This window comes from Lissotriton helveticus, chromosome 2_2 (genome assembly GCF_964261635.1).
Source record: "Lissotriton helveticus chromosome 2_2, aLisHel1.1, whole genome shotgun sequence".
In the NCBI taxonomy this organism is placed as follows: domain Eukaryota; kingdom Metazoa; phylum Chordata; class Amphibia; order Caudata; family Salamandridae; genus Lissotriton; species Lissotriton helveticus.
The window spans coordinates 333185210-333205223 of NC_136060.1; positions in this window are offsets into that span (position 1 = coordinate 333185210).

The window sequence follows — 20014 nt, forward strand, 5'->3', positions numbered from 1 at the left end:
GGGAAGCACAGCGTGTTGGCAGCGTGTTGTGTGTGCCCCTTGTTTTAGCTCGGCTGAGCTCGGTTAGACGGATTACGGAGGACTGGACTCGCCCCTCCCTCCCGCCTCGGTCTGACGCCGGTGATTAGCGCCGTTTGAGCAGAGGGCGTGGAGGGTCCGAGCCAGGCACTTCCGGTAGGGAACAGCAGCGCTCTAGTTGTTGAAACTGTGGGGGGGATATAAGGCGGATGTGTTGTCGACAGCGCAGCGGGCGAGCGCAGCGGGCGCGACGAAGGCGCGCCGGAGTTGCGCCAGAGTTAAGCCCGTCTGCGCCCGTCCGCGGCTGTCCGCGGCCCAAGGCCGTAACCCCTGCCTCTCCATCCTGTCTAGTCTCCTGGAGTCGAGATGATTTACTTCTCCTCCGTAGAGAGCTATACGGGCTATGCCCCCACAGCATTGATGCAGGGACCAATGCGGGCTGTAGCCACTGTGAGTACACCTTTAACACAGGTAAGTCGCTAACCGTAGGCCAACATACTTTGGTATGTGGTCTACTAAATGTTCGCTCCCTACGGAAACACTCCCTGGATATTCATGATCTCCTCACGGGGAAACAATGGGATCTGTTTTTCTTCACGGAAACCTGGCTTGACCAGGATTCCATGCCGGAGATAATTGAGGCCATCCCTGAAGGCTACTGCCTCCATAGGCTAGATAGACCACGTGGGAGAGGGGGCGGCATAGCCATTGCCGTGCGGCAAGATTATCAATGTCAGCTGGACCGCACTGTGATTGACGACAGTGAGGCTGGCGCCTTTTCCATCTCTATTAATGGCTGTCTCACCTTGAAAGGCTTGTTAATCTACCGTCCTCCAGGCTCTCCTGCAGCCTTCGTTGAAAAGTTAATGGAAGGTGTCACAGAAGCCGCTCTACGCTCGGACAAATATCTGGTCCTAGGGGATCTCAATTTACATCTAGATACCCCTTCGGACAGAGTGGCGAGCGAGCTATGCCACACGATGGCTAGCTTACATTTTGAGCAGAAGGTACTGCAGCCCACCCATAAGTTGGGTCACCTTTTGGATCCAGTTTTTGCTAATTGGAGTCAAGTGGATGCTCAAGCCCCGATTCCCATCGTATGGTCTGATCATTTCCTCGTCCCTTTCACCATCGAAATACAGGGACTTCGCCCCAATGACCCTCCCGCTGATAAACATCCGAGGCGCAGATGGTCAGCTTTCTCCTAGGCCAAATTCAACCTGGCACTTACCGAGAAAGGTCATCTTGGGGGTGACGGGGCTGATGAAATCAATTCCAACTTGGACCAGCGGATCCTGGAAGCCCTGAATCAGGTGGCGCCTCTGGGTGTGGCGAAATCAGGCGGCCGAATACAACGGTCGGCGCCCTGGTACAATGAGGATTTGCGAACGGCCAAAGCTGCATGTAAACGTGCTGAAAGGCAATGGAGGACTGCTTACTCCATGCAGGCCAAAACTGTTTACACTAATTGCAGACGTGCCTATCACATGTTGATTAGGAAGGCCAAATCAACGTACTATTGCAACAAAATTGAGGAAGCCAAGCAGTCCACCAAGGAGCTTTTTTCTATTTACAAATCCATTGCAATAGGTAAATCCGCCGTAGTACCGAAGAAACTTTGCACCATGGAGGGCTGTAATCGTATCGCGGAGTACTTTGCAACCAAGGTCTCCAACATATATAACTCCTTCCCCCAGAGGACCGACAGTGGCCTTGCCCCCTTGGAACTCCCAAGAAGGGAAGGGGAACATTGGCTAACCATGTTCGTTACTCCTCCCACTGCGGAGCTTCTCCGCATTTGTGGATCCATCAAATCCGGTTCCCCCAGAGATCCGACCACCCCCAGCCGGCTCAAGGACAGCTTGCCAGTGCTAGAGCCTTATGTGCGTCAGCTGCTGGACATCTCCTTTGAGTCTCAGGTGGTCCCGAAGGCTTGGAAACAGGCGGTGGTACTTCCTCTGCAAAAAAAGGCCAGCGTTAGTTTTGAAAAGCTGGACAACCTCCGTCCTATTTCCCTGCTTCCCTACATGGCGAAGGTGGCGGAAAAAATAGCCAACATACAGCTCATGCAGTTCGTGGACACGGCTTCAATACTCCACGACTCGCAATTTGGCTTCCGTCCCCGCCACTCGACGGAGTCTGCTCTCCTCGTGGCGGTAGAAGCACTCAGACAGGGAGTAGACGAGGGCCAGACGATGGCACTGATCCTTCTTGACTTAAGCGCAGCATTCGACACTGTAGCACATTCCACCTTGCTACAGTGTCTGAATGGAGGTGGGGTGACAGGAGCTGCGCTTGGTTGGATTAAGTCCTTCCTCTCTGAGAGGTACTTTCAGGTCAGACTGGGTGAGTGCTATTCCAGGGAGATTGAGCTGGGCCAGGGCGTACCTCAGGGTTCGTCCCTGAGCCCAACTCTATTCAATATCTACGTCTCCCCCCTGGCGGCCATTGTGGAGGGGCATGGCCTCCGCCTGGTGTCCTATGCCGACGACACACAGTTGGTCATCTCCCTATCGCGCGCGCCCGGTCTTGCGGCTGACATCTTCAGGAACTGTATGAAAGACCTTACTGCCTGGATGTCTGCCAACTGTTTAAAGTTGAACGGGAGCAAGACCGAGGTGCTCGTGGTGGGGGGTTCACCGTCGGCGTGGTCGTCGGCGTGGTGGCCACCTTGTTTGGGGGAAGTCCCCGCTCCCTGCCGTGAGGCCAGGAACCTGGGCGTGTGGCTCGATAAGGACCTCACCTTTGGCCCACATGTCAGTCGGGTGGCGGGGGTATGCTTCAGTGTTCTGAGAGCCCTCAGGAAAGTCTTAGACCTGCTTCCCATTTCTGCTCGTCAGACGCTGGTGCATGCCTTGGTCACCTCCCGACTCGATTATGGGAACCTGCTCTATTTGGGGGCCACAGGAAAGGTCATCGGCCGCATGCAGGTTCTTCAAAATGCGGCAGCGCGGCTGGTCCTCAGACTCCCCAGGAGGTCATCTGCCAAACCAGCCTTGCAGGCGCTCCATTGGCTCCCTATTGAGAGGAGAGTGAAGTTTAAGGCCCTTGCCACCTGCCATCGTATTCTGCATGGCAAGGCACCTCCTCCGCTCCAGAGCCTAGTAGCCTATTACGAGCCTACACGCAGTCTTAGGTCCTCGCAGACCGGGCTGTTAAAAGTTCCAAGAATATCTAAAGCTCGTATGGGAGGAAGATCCTTTAGATACCTTGCTCCCAAGTGCTGGAATAATCTTCCACTGGAACTTCGGCTTGAGCCCTCCGAAATCCAGTTTAGAAAAAAACTTAAAACGTATCTTTTCAGCAGATAGTTTGGTTTGGGAGGAGGGGGGACAGTCACTCCACTTGTCATAGCGCGGGGACACGCCACTGGCGTAACCAGGCGCTTAATAAATGTCCAATAATAATAATAATAATGTCGTCTGTAGCTGCGATGAGGGCGGTTTCCGTGCTGTGTTTGGCTCGGAATCCGGATTGCGAAGGGTCGAGGGATTTGTTGGATTCGAGGAAGGCGGCGAGCTGATTATTGACGGCTTTCTCAATGACTTTGGCCGGGAAAGGGAGGAGTGAGATGGGGCGGTAGTTCTTAAGTTCAGAGGGGTCTGCTGTGGGTTTCTTTAGGAGGGCGCTGAGTTCGGCATGTTTCCAGCTTTCCGGGAAGGTAGCGGAGTTAAAGGAGCAGTTGATGACATCGCGGAGATGGGGTGCGATGATGGAGTCTGCTTTGTTAAAAATGTGGTGGGGACATGGGTCGGTTGGAGAGCCTGAGTGGATGGAGTTCATCAGGCGGATGGTGTCTTCAGTAGTGATTGGGTTCCAGGCGCAAAGGTTGTGAGATTGCTGTTTTGGTTAGGAGGTGGGTGGAGTGGTCTGATCTTCGGGTTGGTTATTAAAGCTGTTATGTATGTCGACGATTTTGTTGTGGAAGAAGGAGGATAGAGAGTCGCAGAGGTCTTGGGCAGCCGCGGGCCGTGATGGGAGTTACGGTGGGGCAGGGAGGCGGGGAGGGGGAGGGCGGGGTGGAGGGTGCTAAAAACAGGCACATGGATCATTGCAGGTAAGTACACAATTTAATTAATAAAACGAAATTCGTAGCGCGCACAGCATTGCTTTTTGCCATGCAGTGCGCGCTACGAATTTAGTTTTATTAATTAAATTGTGTACTTACCTGCAATGATCCATGTGCCTGTTTTTAGCACCCTCCACCCCGCCCCTCCCCCTCCCCGCCTCCCTGCCCCACCGTAACTCCCTCCACAGCCCGCGGCTGGTCTTGGGATGGAGTGATGTCGTTGGTGCCGGCGATGGGGTTGGTAAATTCTTTGACGATGTTGAATAGTTCCTTGCTGTTGTGGGCGTTGTTGTCGAGTCGGTCCTTGAATGCTGATTTCTTGGTGGACCGGATCAATTGGTGGTGTTTGCGGATGGCGTCCTTGAAGGTGGTCAGGTTGTGAGTGGTTGGGTTTTTTCTCCAGGATTTCTCGAGGGTGCGACAGATCTTCTTGGATTTCTTGAGGTCATCGTTGAACCAGGGGGCCTTTTTGCTACCTTGTTTGATCTGGTGGTTTTTCAAGGGTGCTAGTTCGTCCGCGCTGTGGGTGAGCCATTGCATGAGTTTGGTGGCTGCTTGGTTTGGGTCCGATGATATGGTAGGAGGGTTTTGGGTAAGCAATGTGAAGAGTTGGTCGGTGGAAATTTTGTTCCAGTTTCTTCGAGGAAAAGGTTGTGGGGGGTTTTGAGTCTTGGTCTTTTTGTAGAAGAAGTGGACGCAACTGTGGTCCGTCCAATGAAGCGCCATGGTGTGATCGAATGAGATGTGTTTGCTGGAGGTGAAGATTGGGTCGAGCGTGTGTCCGGCTAGGTGGGTGGGGGTGTCAACAAGTTGTTTGAGTCCGAGATTGGCCAGGTTGTCCAGGAGGGTGGTGGTGTTGCTGTCGTTTTTATTTTCCAGGTGGAAGTTGAGGTCTCCTAGTAGGATGTAGTTCTCGGATGTGAGGGCATGTGGGCTGATGAAGTCAGTGATGTGTTCGTTGAATTGCGTGCGGGTTCCTGGTGGTCTGTAGATGAGGGTGCCTCTAAGTGTGGTCCTGGGGTCGGTGTGGATCTGGAAGTGAAGGTGTTCGGCGATCGTGAGGTTGTCGTCGGAGCTGGTCGTGATGCGGATGGTGTTCTTATGGACGATGGCGATGCCTCCTCCTGTTTGGATGGTGCGGTCTTTTCGGATGATCTTATAATTGTTCGGGATGGCTATGGCGATGTCGGGTGCTGAAGAGGCGTTCATCCATGTTTCAGTAAGGAAGGCGACGTCCGGCGATGTAGTGTCGAGTAGATCCCAAAGTTCAGTGGCGTGTCTGTGGACTGAGCGGGTGTTCAGCAGGATGCATTTCAGGTGGTTAGAGTCTGAGTTGTGTTTGGAGGAAGTGGGTTTGGTGTGGGTACAGATGCAGGAGAACTTGCAGGAGTGGCAGGCGAATGGTCCATTGGTGTGTCCTGGGGTAGCTGCACAGCATTGTGGTGTGCGTCCGGGGTTAAGGGCAAAGAGGGTATCGGCGGCGTACGTTATGCGGGTGGGGGGGGATGTGCGAGGGCCAGGGGGTCTGGCGCTGGGCGAGGTCCAGGCACGGATGGGCGTAGACGGGCTTACCTTTGGCGCACCTTCGCCGCGACCGCTGCGCACAAGTGCATCTGACATATGCGGATAGTGGGAGGGGAGGGGCGAGGGCGGAGCAGCTGGGAGGCGAGGGATGGCGGGGTGGGGAGCCGGGCATGGAGGCACAATAGTAAACAACAAAATGGATGGCTGCGAGCCGAAATCGAAAGAGGAATGGGGCACAATCACTGAAAATGCGAGCTAATTGGCAAAGGCACCGGCACAATGAAGCACAAGACAAATGATAAAGGCAAGGCAGCACAGCACAGTATAATCATACACAAAGCGCACTTTCGCACAATAGCGCTATTTTACTAATCTATTGTGCAGTCAGGCACTACTGGTAGCGTGAGCAATGCAAATTAATTCCAAGCAATTTAAAGCAGTTTAGCAGTCTTAAATGTCGTCTGGCACTACGATACCACTCGGGAGCTGGGAGCAGTGTGAGGAGTGACCGCTTCTGAACGGAGCAGGACGGTCACTGAGAGCCCGATGAATCAGAACTGCGTTTTGCCGCCGCTGCATTGTGGAGAGATTGAAGCATCCTTACACTGCATGAAGAAACCATTCATCACATTTCAAAACCAATTCGGCTCGGCGCTTCGTTTACAGAACCAACACATTGCCACCACAGCGGGAGTGACATTGATGCACCGCTCAACTTCACCCCTAGCTCACTGTTGTGACCAGGTTAAGGTACTTTGTTCACTGGGCCTGTGTGCATCCTGTAGTTGGCCTGTTCTCATCGTGATAGGGCCGAACTATTGACTTTGCCCCGGTCCAACACAAGCAGATAACTCTGAAAGCGTTAGAGCTCTTTTCATTCTTTAAAAATTCATATCTCGACTTCTATACATTGTATTTATTTTGTTTTGGAATGGATTTATTTATAAAATTTAGTGCATATTCTTCTAAACCTATTTGGAGTCATTTTGTGATGTTTTCATTGTGTTACTGTGTGTGTTGTACAAATAATTTACACATTGCCACTTTAGATAAACCTGACTGGTCTGTGCCAAGCTACCAAAGGGTGGACACAAGTTATCACTAAGTGTGTATCTAGCTTACCCTGACTAGAATTGTGGTCGCTACATGGACAGGGTGCATACCTCTGCCAACCGGAGACCCCATTTCTAACATGGCATAACACTGCCACTGTCTTCTTCTTTCACATCTAGCACAGTCAAATTGAAAGACCCTATATACTCCAGAAATTGTGAATTCCAGTTCTGGACCTGAAGAGTCAACCAACCAACATTCCATAATACAGAGTATGATCCCTTTTGTTATTATGAATCAAGTTTCAAATATTTCCAGCGCGTCTGGTTAAATATGGCCATTTCTGTGCCTTAAGATGGGAAAGAAGCCGGCATTAGGCAGATTTTGTTATACTTCAGTGCAACTCCCTTACTGCGATGGGTATGCCCAGATCTGGGTGCCATGCTCACTGTGCCACTGGAATCAAGCTGCGACCAAATGACCGGTCTTGGGTTGCATGTGTTCTGGTTCAGGGAGGTCCTAGTCTGGCATTTTGGGATGGACAGTTCTTATTGGAGACGGATCTTGACTGATTTGCATACCGGTGTGTCCAAACTAAAGTGGCATGATGTGCAAAATAATGATAGACTGAGATACAGCCATAAGTAATTACCAGTGGTTGAGATTAACTCATTCCATGCATCATGTTTTTAGGTTTTGACTAGCGAGCTGCGCACTGCGCAGCTGCAGGGAAAACCTTATGAGAAGAGTAGAGTGGCTTTGGTCCCCGCCTCTGTTTCCATTGGCTAGCTCCATAAATGGAGGCTAGCCATTGGAACAGACATCTGCTCGTCATCCTGAGAGCAGATTCGGGGGCGTTCCTGCAAATGTTAGGCTTTCCGCCCCTTTCGAAATTTTCATACGGCGGTGGGCGTTTGCAAATTTTTTTTTGGTCTCGCCATGTTTTCTTCATTTTCACCGTGTCTTTTGCAGGGGTGGGCTGTGCACTGAGGCCGCTGATCAGGTAAGCAGCATTTTTTTATACTTTTGTTTTTATCCCGTTCCCGACCCCCCCTCCCGCTCTCCGTGTGCCCGTTCCCGACCCTGCCCCCCCTCCCGCTCTCCGTGTGCCCGTTCCCGCCCATCCCCCCCCCGCTCTCCGTGTGCCCGTTCCCGCACCACTTGTAAATGCTTGTTTACAGGGTGCGCAGCCACTAAGTCTCCAGTTCCGGGACTAAGACAAGGGAGGCCGTGGGACTGCACATACAATTCACCTAGAGGTCTGTTTACTTAATAATACTTTTATAAACATAAATAATAGCACAGAAACCAATACAAAGGTTGGACACTGATTTTAGTAAAATAACATTTCCAATATTTATCCGACATTTACATATCACGCAATGTGCACCAGTGGTGTGGTGAGTTAACAGCTATAGAAGACACACAGATTCGTGAGCTTTACCAGTGCAATCCGTCATGATGCTGGAGAAGAGGAGGGCGCGGTGGGGATGATAATTGCATCTTAAAGACACAGTTCATAGTAACAGAATACTAATTGCATCTTAAAGATACATAGCAACTACATTCTAAATATACAGTCCATAGTAACGTGAGATCCTTTACAACTGCCAGTACTTGGGCGTATCGTCACTATTCAGAACTTTTGGAAAGGTGCCCTGAGGGGAAGTCTGAAAAAGACTTGTTCAGTGTAATACTGCCACATGGACTGCTAAACTGTGTTTTACCTTTCATACTGCTTCTGTCGAACAAACTTTACTGGCCATGTTTACTGGGAAAAATGTTCGGACACGAGAAATAGTTGTGAGTAGTAACAGTATGAGAAAGAGTGAGATGCAATTTTGAGTGGCAGAGGGAGGGGACAGGCATGGGCACAGCTGGGATCCCCAGAGGGAAGGGTGAGGGAGGGGACAGGCATGGGTACAGCTGGCCTCAGCAGAGGGTGGGATTCTCGGAAGGCAGGGGGGCAGAGGGTGAGAACAGACATGGGCACAGCTGGTATTAGCAGAGGGAAGAGTGGGAGCGGGTGAGGAAGAGCATATGTAGGGTCGGCAGAGGGAATGATACTCTAGGAGAGTGGTATAGAGTGAGGACTGGCATGGGCACAGCTGGCATTAGCAGAGGTAAGAGTGACAGCGGGTGAGGACAGACAAACATGAGGTTGGCAGAGGGGATGGTTCTCTAGGAGGCTGGTAAAGGGTAATGACTGGCATGGGCACAGCTGGCCCTAGAGGGAAGAGTGGAAGATGGTGAGATAAGGCATGGGCACAGATGGACACCTTGGAGGGAAGCGTGGCCGAGGGTGAGGACATTCATGGGCACAGCTGGCTTCAGCAGAGGGTAGAGTTCTCTGGAAGGCAGGGGGGCAGAGGGTGAAAACAGACATAGGTACAACTGGTCTTAGGAGAGGGAAGAGTGGCAGCGGATGAGAACAGGCATAGTGAGGTCCCCAGAGTGAAGGGTTCTCTAGGAGGGTGGCTTAGGGTGAGGAAAAGCATAGGCAAAGTTGGCCTTGGCAGAAGATGATGTGGCCTAACGGCTAGAGCGGTCGACCTCGAAGATGGGGTACCGGGTTTCAATCACGGCAAGGAGGTTCAGCATCCTGTGATTCTGGGCAAATCACTTAATCTCCCCTTGATTAAATGAATGTGTCCGTCTGTAACCCAACTGGTGCTCATGTAAAGCACTCTGGTATCTTCGGGTCGAGTTTGCACTATATAAAACTCCCACCCTCCCCCCAAAAAATGAAGGATTCTCTAGGGGGTTGGAAGAGAGCGAGGACAGACACATGCATGTTTGGACTAGGCAAAGGGGAGGTGGCAGAGGGTGAGGACACGCTTGGGGACAGTTGGGCTCAAGATAGATAAAGGCAGCAGAGGGCGAGGACAGGTACAGATGGCGGTCAGCAGAGGGGGGGGCTCTCTGGAAAGGTTGCAGAGGGTGTGGACAGGCGCAGATGGGGGTCTGCAGAGGAAAGCTTGCTCTAGAAGGGTGGCAGATGATGATGCCAGGCACGGCACAGTTAGGCTCGGAGAGAGCAGGGTTCTCCGGAAGAGTGGTAGAGAGAGAGGAGAGGCACAAATTGGGGGTCAGCAGAGGGAAGGGTGCTCTGCAAAGGTTGCAGAGGGTAATAACAGGCATGGGCACAGTTGCGCTTAGCCTGACGAGGCAGCTTCTTAAAGTGTGACGTTGCTCACCAGAGATCTGTAGATCAGAGGTCTTCAGTCTGTGGGGTGCAACCCCTAGGGGGGCTATGGAGTCATGGGAAAGGGGCATGGATTCATCACAGCTTCACTTCTGCCTGGAATCCAAAACGTTTGCTCTTCGTTTTGAAAAAAGACAACCGTCCCCGGACGGTTAATTCTGACAGTCAAAATGCTTCAGCTAGAGTGTCATTCAGGAAGTATCCTGTGCTGTGAAACCGACGCCAGGCTGTCTTTCTGCCACTGTGCTGCTTGCCTGAGAAAAATGCAAAGGACACTTCGGTGTCAGTACCGGCTTTAATTGATGGAATCACTTGAAGCTTTGTGATGACAAAGATTTATGTTTTTTTGGGTGGAAGTACAAAGAGCTGTGATGTGTGTGCTTTTAATTGTCATGGCATTTACGCAGCTCTTACTATCCCTGAGGAGGTGTTGAAGGGACAGTTATGTAAAATAATTTGCATTACTTATGGTCTGTGTGGGTGTGTGGGGGGCTCTGTGTGGGTGTGTGGGGGGGCTCTGTGTGGGTATGTGGAGGGCTCTGTCTGGGTGTGTGGGGGGGCTCGCAGTGTGTGTGAGGGCTCTGTGTGGGTGTGTGTGGGGGGGGCTCTGTGTGGGTGTGTGTGTGGGGGGCTCTGTGGGTGTGTGTGTGGGGGGGCCCTGTGTGTGTGGGGGGGCTCTGTGTGGAGGGGCTCTGTGTGGGGGGGGGCTCTCTGTGGGTGTGGGTGTGTGTGGCATTTGCGAGAGATTAAGCTATTGGCATTGTAAATGACAATGCCATTTATTTATCGGTTTTCAAAAAGAAAACATAAATAAAGAAATTGTCATTTACAATGCCAATAGCTCTAAGTTTTCCAAAGGCAAAACCGTTGCATTGTAAATGCTTGTTTATACTTTAGTCTGACATCCTAAGTGCGACAGGTATTCCCATATGTGGGACTGATGCTCACTGTGCAACTGGAACCAATCCGTCCAGTACTGATAAGGTCCAATCAGGGAGATACTGGTATTGAGCTGCTTGTGTTCTGGCTTAGGGGCGACCGGGCCTGACAGTTTGGGTTAGGCTGTTTACATTGGTGCAGAGTCCAGACTGATTTGCATATGACTGTGTCCAAACTGAGGTTGCTTAGTGAGCAAAATAATGATGGACCGGATTCAATTCTGAATAATTAACAATAATTGTTTAAATAAGGGGCATTTTCACACAAGTCTGATAGTGCATCCATAATTATTTCTGGTTAGTGGCTGGTGGATTAATTGCTATTAATGGGCCTGCATGTGATAACTGCATACTTGTTTTTCAAGAAACAGGACAGTGTATTAACATCATGATTAAGAATGTGACTAGTAATCTGGGATGCCATTGTCCCTAAAAGAAAGGTAAGCACTGGAAAAGCGGATAGTTTATGCATAATCATCAAGTCTTTTATCCTGGTACAGCACCAGTGGCAATTAAAGTTGGCCATCCATGGCATCAAAAGGCATGCGATTGATGGACTGGAGTTTGAGGAAATAACAGGTATAGCCCGTGAGGTATTGAAACAGATTTTTCAAATCCATGCAGAAGGAATGTTTACACTATAATATATTATAGTGAACATTTTAAATGTATTGGAAGGAAATGCTCCCATTAGAGGCATGTATAATCTGTGAGTGACAAATCATTCAAACTCACCTGTTACAACTATGCAGGTGACATGCAAATCATCCTAAACATGGATAGCATGGAAGTCCTCTACAAGTTAAACCTTGACAACTGTCCTAGCGCAATAAGTGCATAGATGACTAATCACCTAAAGCACCACAAAGACAAGAACATATTCAGAGGACAGTGTCAAAAATATCACTATAGTGCCATGTTGCCCAACAAGCCCAGGGACCTCTCAAAAACATAAAGAAGCAACATTCTGATCTATCCTTGTTACAACATAGCAACGAGTTCACAAAGAGCATTTTCCCATGCAATGAAGACACTGCTTACACCTTGACGTACTTCAGATACCTGGATACCAACAAAAGCCACAAGCTATCCTCCCACTTGGAATCTCTATATGAAAGAGAATTGTTAATCGGGAAGCGTGTGGGTCCTAAACAAGCAACACATCTGCAATCTTGTGTCTTGTGGGAACCAAGTACCCTGTTGTAGCACTAGACTCTCCAGGAGTAGCGAGGCATGGCAGTCTAAGGCTTTCTCGGGAGAGGTGGAGTGGGAAAATAGCTCTGTCTGCAGGCACGAAACAAACACTTAATAAATTACCGTCAATGCTTATACATATAAAAAGAAACTTTACTTTATTGCACATACTACTCATTGCTATGCATGAATTTTTCAAATATATACATGATGGTAGGAGGATATACCTAACAGTTCACAATTCTGGTATACTTTGAACCCTAAGACTATGATACCCCTCAAATAATTTAAAAACAACGTAATAGGGTGCATTTGTCTAAAAGCAGGTTTACTGTAACATAGGTGTCAGAGAAACAAGCCTTACACCCTGGGTTGCCAACAGAGGTCCTAGAGTTCATTTTTGCAGTGGGGCTAGATGTCCTTCCTCCTTCAGCTAATCATACCTCTGGCATTGCTTCCCACAGGTCCAGACTGTTCTGAAACGTTTCTCCCTGGTGCAGAAGTTTTTAACTAGGGTTAGAAAGTTTCAGAAGCTAGGCAAATCTGCTCATTCTTAGAGTGACACGTCATCACTCCACCCCTGCCTCAAACCTCCTGCACAGCATTTTGGGAGTTTAAGACAGCACTGTAAAGTGGCATGTTGAAAGACCTTTTTCGGAGAGCATAATTCATGTTTCTAACTGCCATAGACGGCTGCTCCCTTTCCACCAAAACATCAAAGGATAGCTGCTCCTTTGGCTGGCTCCAGAGGTCAGGCTGCCCAACTTTGTTTCTGTGGGGTTGAGCCTTCCCAGGCCAGGAGCAGTGTATGAAGTAATTAGCACATGCAGATTCTGTCCCATCCTAGCAGCAAGCCAATGGCTCTACTGTGTGTGAAGGCCTCTGATCTTGCAGCTAGCAGAGAAGTTAACTTGGCTGGGCAGGGGAATTCAAAGGCCCGGATCTAAATAGGAATTCAGTCAGACAAAAGAGATACATTTTGAAGTTCCTCAAGGACTGCAAATAAGGAGGATTGAGGGTCAGATCTGCATTCGGTGTCCTGGTTTACCATAGGATTCGTGTGTCATGGTGGCTAACTACAGCAAAACTGTACATTGGTGCAGATTTCACACATAATGTATAATAAAGTAAGCACACACTTTTTCCAGTTAAGCCCTACTGACTGGTACTAGGAATGCCCACTTACATTATAACGCCTTCATCAAGACAGCCCCAATCCAGGAAGGGTCCCTTCGATGACAGGCTACCAGTGTACAGCTACAAGGCTGAGTTATATTGTGGTCTCATACGCTCAGTCTGTACATGTGGGCACATTTGTATGTGCAACCAGCCGAAAACCTCTTACCCTAACTGTGCAGCAGCAGACCTTATCTTAAAATGCAGGCACTTATTGTTTACTCTCCCAATTCATTATAATAGAGCTTTCAGTGAGTGAGACTCAAGCTGTGAGAGTTACTCATCTCAGAAGTCCTTTAACCATTGTCCAGAAAGCAAACATCTATAAGGGTTTAATGGTGACAACCCATTTTTCACAATCCAAAGCTTCAATATTCCAACTGCATACACCTTGGTGCCCCCATTTTCATCATACACAAAATACAACTAATCGAAAATACTGCCAGAAGACTCCTTTTCCTTCACCCAAGAGAACACATGGCCCCAGTCCTGCAATCACTCCACAGGCTATCTGTAGCTAAACAAGCACTGTATCAGGCACTCTGCATTGGCCACAGAACCACCCAAGAAAAAGAACCACTATACCTAGAATTTAAATTCACTCAGGACAAACACAGTAGAACATTGCGCTCCAATTTTGTCTCACAGACCAACTTGCCACTGTACTATAAGAAATCCGTAGGAGGCTCCTCTTTTTCAGTACAAGCTGCAAAACTCTGAAATTCTCTGCCAGCCAAGATTTAAAGAATTCAGGAGTATAGAGCAAATATCTATTTAAAAGTTTATTATATCGTCCCACAGCCATGGAGTAGAAATGGGAATAATAAACGCCTTCAAAAACAGTCTCTAGGCCACAGGTATGAAATAGCCTAAAGACACGGTACTACCGGAGGCTTCGCCTCTGGAGGACAGGGTATTAGACGGACATATTCCAGAGAAAACTATTTCTTTAATATATAGGAAATTGGTCAACAATATGGAGAGCCCGTTGGAGCGAATCAGAGCCCAGTGGAGTGCGGATGGGTTGGAATTAGATGACGAGGATTGGGTAGAGGTGGTTTCCTCCACGAAAGTAGTGGATATCCAGATGAGACTCCGCTTTGTCCAACTGAAGATTCTACATAGATCCTATATAACTGGGCCCCGTTTGGCATGAATGGGACGAGGAGGGAGTGGAGAGTGTTGGAGAGAGTGTGGAGAAACTGGCACCCTAATGCATATTCTTTGGCATTGTGTCACGATACAGAATTTTTGGACGAAGATTCATGATGAACTGGGAGAAGCTTTAGGTGTGGAGATACGACCAGAGGCCCGAAGATGTCTGTTGAATGTTTGGGAGCCTACAGACCTAAATATGTGTCAGAAACAATGGGTAACGCTGGCATACATGGTGGCCAAACGGAATTTAGCTCAGCTCTGGGGAGCCAGTCTGCCACCCCGAGTCACCAAGTGGGTGGAAGATCTAGATTGGTGGATGTATGACGTTACAACGCATACTTTTACAACGCCTACCTTTACATCGCAACTTTTACAACGCATACCATTACAACGCATAATGCTTTTAGGCGCTGGATAGTGAATAGTTTAATTTACTATTCCAACTCCAGTCCCCGTGGATAGTAGGGAAGGTTATTGGATAGTAAATTAACCTATTCCCTATCCTAGAGCGCCCCCCCAGAGCAATGCGTTGTAATAGTTTGCGTTGTAAAAGTTGCGTTGTAATGGTAGTTCGTTGTAAAAGTTTTGTTGTAAAGGTTGTTCCCCAGATTGCTGTATGTTTAGAGAGAGATCGGTCTATGTGGCCAGGGGTTGCCCGAAGAAGTATGGGAAGATATGGGGGGGGGTGTAATGGCCACCGATGAGAGATCTGTGAACCGCCGGCGCCAAGATTAGAACTGGAAGCGCTGGAATCCCCATGATCCGAGTAATGTATATTGTTACATGTGATTCTGTATTTTGCCACACTGACCCATGCGATGAAGACTGTATGTGATCACCTGCGGTTTGCTTCCTTTTCGTAATGTCCTTTTTTTTTGTGTTTCCTTAATAAAAAGAGTTTTAAAAAGAAACAAAACTATTTTACACACATTCACAAAGGCGAAGGGGTCCCTTACCTGTTGCCAATGTGTAAAATGCAAATGTTTAGCAACTGCATTTCGGTCGCTTTATATTCTTATATACCACTGCTATTTAATATTAGAAATGGACCCCCCCCCCAAACACGCCCCCTCCTAATACTGAATCAGTATGTATTCGCAATTTGGGAATGATACATACCAAAATTATTTCTTCCTGTCGAAATGGCTGTTTGCGACCGGAAAAATGACTGCTACATATGTGCCCCATGCATGTTTTGCACAAATGTAAAAATAATGCCCTAACAATATGGATTATGTGGCAAATGCGGCAAATCGATAGTTATGCAAAAATCGCCATGGCCGCAAAATCACATAATTCCAGTGGCCCTGCTTATATGAAAGTCTGGCAACTGGAGCAGTCAGCCAATGCTTTTACCTTTGAGAGTCTCTCCCTCGAGTGAGTCCCCACTCATTTCCTGAAATGACCCATTGTGTATGGCTTTAAATTGTGGAACAGCCAGACGTACCTTTAGCTTTTGATGGTCTCTTTAAAATCCATCGTTTTCTCAGGTATAATCCAGTTGATTTTGTGGCGATGTTCGAGAGGTCCCTGAGAAGAAAAAATATGTGATCATCGGTTGACCTGAGCTGCTCTGTGAGCAGGATGCTATTGAATGTCCTCATCCTAATGGGCTTGAAATGATGTCCTTTGTGGACAGTTTGTTCCATCTGTGAGACTAAAAATTGCTTGTTTACAACTGACTTAATTGATTCTTAGTCAGAAGCCCCAGTATTCAAAGTGTCGATGGCAGTGCTAGGCCAACCCCTACAGTTCCTTTTTCCCATCACTTTGCTAATGTTGGTTCAGTATTCATGGCAAAATGTTCTTTCCAGGCCCAATCCACAAAGTTGTACTGGTTGTTCTCAATCTCTACAATCCATATTTTGTAGGAGTCATTTGGCAATTGACTTAAATTTAAAGAGTTGGTAGGAGAGTGCTTGTAAATAAAGCGGGCCAGTGACATATCTGTGAGAGGCTAAAAGAGACACGTTAGCCAGAGCTTGTCAATTTCCACCTGCTCCTTGCTAACAAGTGCATTATGTGGGATAGTTCAAAATAATCCCCAAGTGTCAGGTCAAGTCTACACCGGCTGCTATTTGGCTAAAGTGCTAACCCTCCACATCACGGTCTGCACATAATGGGCTTCTGAGAATTTTTTGGGAAACCCAGACTCAAATTTAGGCTGAAGGGCTTTACCCAAACAGTAAACATAACCTATGTATTTTCACGGGGCAGATTTACAAGCCCCGTATAGCACATTTGCGCCGCTTTTGCGTAACTTTTGTGACGCAGCGGCGGCGCAAAGCCAGCACAATGCTGTGGGATATTTACAACGTGACGCATCTAGGGAGATGCGTCACATTGTAAAGCCCTCGCCACATGTGGGCATTCCTGCACGGGGGGGGGCGTTCCGGCGCAGGAATGCCTCCGAAAAGTGGCTGAGTGAAATCTGCAAGATTTCACTCAGTCACTTTTACGGCCATGCTGTGTCAAAACCCTGCGCCTGCTTGAAGCAGGCCTAAGGATTGATGCAGCATGTTGGGAATAGGGGCACCCGAGACTTGCTGGAGCTGCATCGCGCTTGCGACGCGACTCCAGCAATTCGCTGCCTTTCCGCCGTGCTCCACGGTGCAACGCATTGTAAATGCAGCACATCAGTGGTGGCGCACTGGTGGGCAGATGTGTCACAACTCTTCTGGCGCATCCCTGCTGATTAGCAGAGATGCGCCAGAAGTAGTAAATCTGCCCTTCGGTTTTTGCATGAATCAGTCTTGTAGGGTGTATAATAGAAACCTCCACATCCCAGGTCTAAGTATTTTTTTATTTAAGCTCGCTTTTAATTGTATCTATTATTTTATGCTGCTTCTGACTTTTATTAAAGACTTGAGGCTGATGGTAAAGATCCAGTGGGAGTGTCACGTTGCATAGTGCCACTGTGATGGGGCCAGATGACCATAGCTTGGCACTGAGCACTGGTACTTGCAGAGTCAGCGGTTGACGATTGGGTATTGTGTCATGCTTTGACTCATCAAACTGTGACATAAAGGAATCTGAGTGGCAGAGCACCTACATGTTTGGGCCTGTTAAGGTTGTGGCAGATCTGGAACATCTCCAATGCTGCTTTCCTCTTGATTGGTTAGACCCCACGATAATTCTGAGGCCTTGCTGATAGATGAGATATTACCTTACATGTCTAAGTGCTCAGAAATGTATTTAAACAAAAAGAAGAGTACACTAGACATCATATGCATTACTGTTTCTTGTTTAGATGAAGTACCATGCTTACCTTACCTGAAATTATAACACCATCAGGCCAGATAGATATATTGCCAAAGTGTGAGGGAGGTTGTTGTTATTTATAGAACAAGACTAAATATTTTCAAAGCTAGTGTTAACCAATCTAGATCTTTCGAGTACATGGCGATCAAGTTAAATATAAGACCCCCTTAATCATTGATCATAATACTGATATTTAGGCAACTGAAAATAAATGATCACTTTGCAGTAGAACTATTAGATTAATCTCTCTCACACACTCTCTTGGAGATTTCAGTCTATGGTTTTCTGACCCAGGGGATAAAATAGTCACTGAAGTATGGACACCTTTCAGCAATTGGGTTTAAATTAAATCTCCAATGAATCAACTCATATTACACAACCTATGTTAATTGTGGTCTTCACAAATAGTCAGCTACTTTAATATGATCTCATCTTAAATCTGAAATGGACTGATGACAAGGCAGTATCATTCATTTTTGACCCTTCTCCCAAGTTGGTAAAATTATACAAAACAACTAAAACCTAGATGCCAAGAGAGAATTCTTATTAATGCATCACATTTAGAGATGCAACCAAACTATTGGACCTCACATCCTTGGTGTGGTTCCCCCCAACGTTTTGCCTTCCATACTCCTGTTTTTGCTGACTAGGTTTTGCTAGCCTTATGACTCTGCAAACTTTACAACTGCTAACCAGTGCTAAAGTGCTTGTGCCCTCTCCTTTAAACATGGTAACATTGGCTTACATCCAAATGGCACATTTTGATTACTTGTAAACCCCTAGTAAAGTGGTACTATATGTACCCAGGGTCTGTAAATTAAGTGCTACTCTGGGTCCTACAGCACCTATTGTGCCACCCACTAGGGTAGTCTGTTAAACATGTCCCAGGCCTGCCATTGTAGCCTGTGTGAGCAGTTTTAAACTGTCATTTTGATAATCCTCTTCCTAGGCTGAAACCTTAACAGCCTACCAAGAGCAGGGTGCATTGTATTTAAAATGTTGGACATGTACATTTAACTTTTATATGTCCTGGTAGTGAAAAACTCCTAAATCTGTTAGTCACTAATGTGAGGCCTATTCAGCCCAGCCCTGTCTCATCAAAATTCTGGGGCCACTGCCCCTCTCCAGCCCCTCTAATCCAAAAGCCAGACATGCAATACACAAACCTAGCAGAGGCGCACTGGATGTTTAGGCATGAAAATACCTACTTTCTAAAAGTGGTATTTTCAAACACAGAATGTAAAAATCACCCTCACTAAAAGATGCATTTTAACATTCTGAGTTCAGGCATAATAAACTTTATTTTTCTACCTCGTTCCCAGGGTCAGTTATGTTTATAAAATGTTATAAACAAACTCCACATCTGCCCTATGGGAACAGGTAGCCTTCCAATAGTGAAAAACGAAATTGGAAGTATTTCACTATCAGGACATGCCACACACATCAGGGCATGTCCTACCTTTCACTTACAATGCAACCTGCCCATAAGGGTACCCAGGGCCTACCTTAGGGATGACTAATATGTAGAAAAGGGAAGGTTTAGTGACTGGCAAGTGTGTGCACTTGCCAAGTCGACATCACAGTCCCAAACTGCACACAGGCTCTGCAATGACAGGCCAGAGTTACATTTTACAGGCTGCTGTTTGAGTGGCACAATCAGTGCTGCAGCCCACTAGCAGCATTTGATTTACAGGCCCTGGGCACACACAGTATACTATACTAGGGTCTGACAAGTAAATCAAATATGCCAATCATGGAATCACTAATCCATAACAACAATTTACACAGGGTGCACTTGCACGTTGGCACTGAACAGCAGTGGCAAAGTGCTCAAAGCATCTAGACCAGCAAAACGATGACCACACACAGCAAAAACATAGGAGGCAAAAGCAAAAAATGGAAGGGAGACCCACGCCAATGGTGCCAGGTCTAACAGTCACAATTTAGAAAACTCAACTTATAGAAAATTGTCATTTTATGCTCGTAACCATTTTGTGCCTACAGCTTGTAGCCTGGGTTGTATGACTCGGTGTAGCTGGCAGTTGGTCTTTGTGTATTGCTCCCAGACAGTGAGACAAAGGAGGAATAGGTGTTGCAGGATGGGCCAGCTCTGCGCTGATGAGGGGGAAGAGCTGTCACCTACCACACTTGCACATCACAAAGCCTCTGCCTAAGCACACACACAAAGGGTTTGTGTGAAAGTTGATTTGCTCAGCACTACAATGCAGGAGAAGATGAACGTTTGACAAGCTCTTTATTGTAGTAAGGAGAAACTCCTTCCACACCAGCTTTGCCTCTGCGAGCCACCCAACAACTGACAAACTTCAAGCCATGACACTCCCAATATTTCATAAAGAACATAACAACAATACATTTAGGGTAACACTTAGGAATATTTCATACCTATCATAACATGAA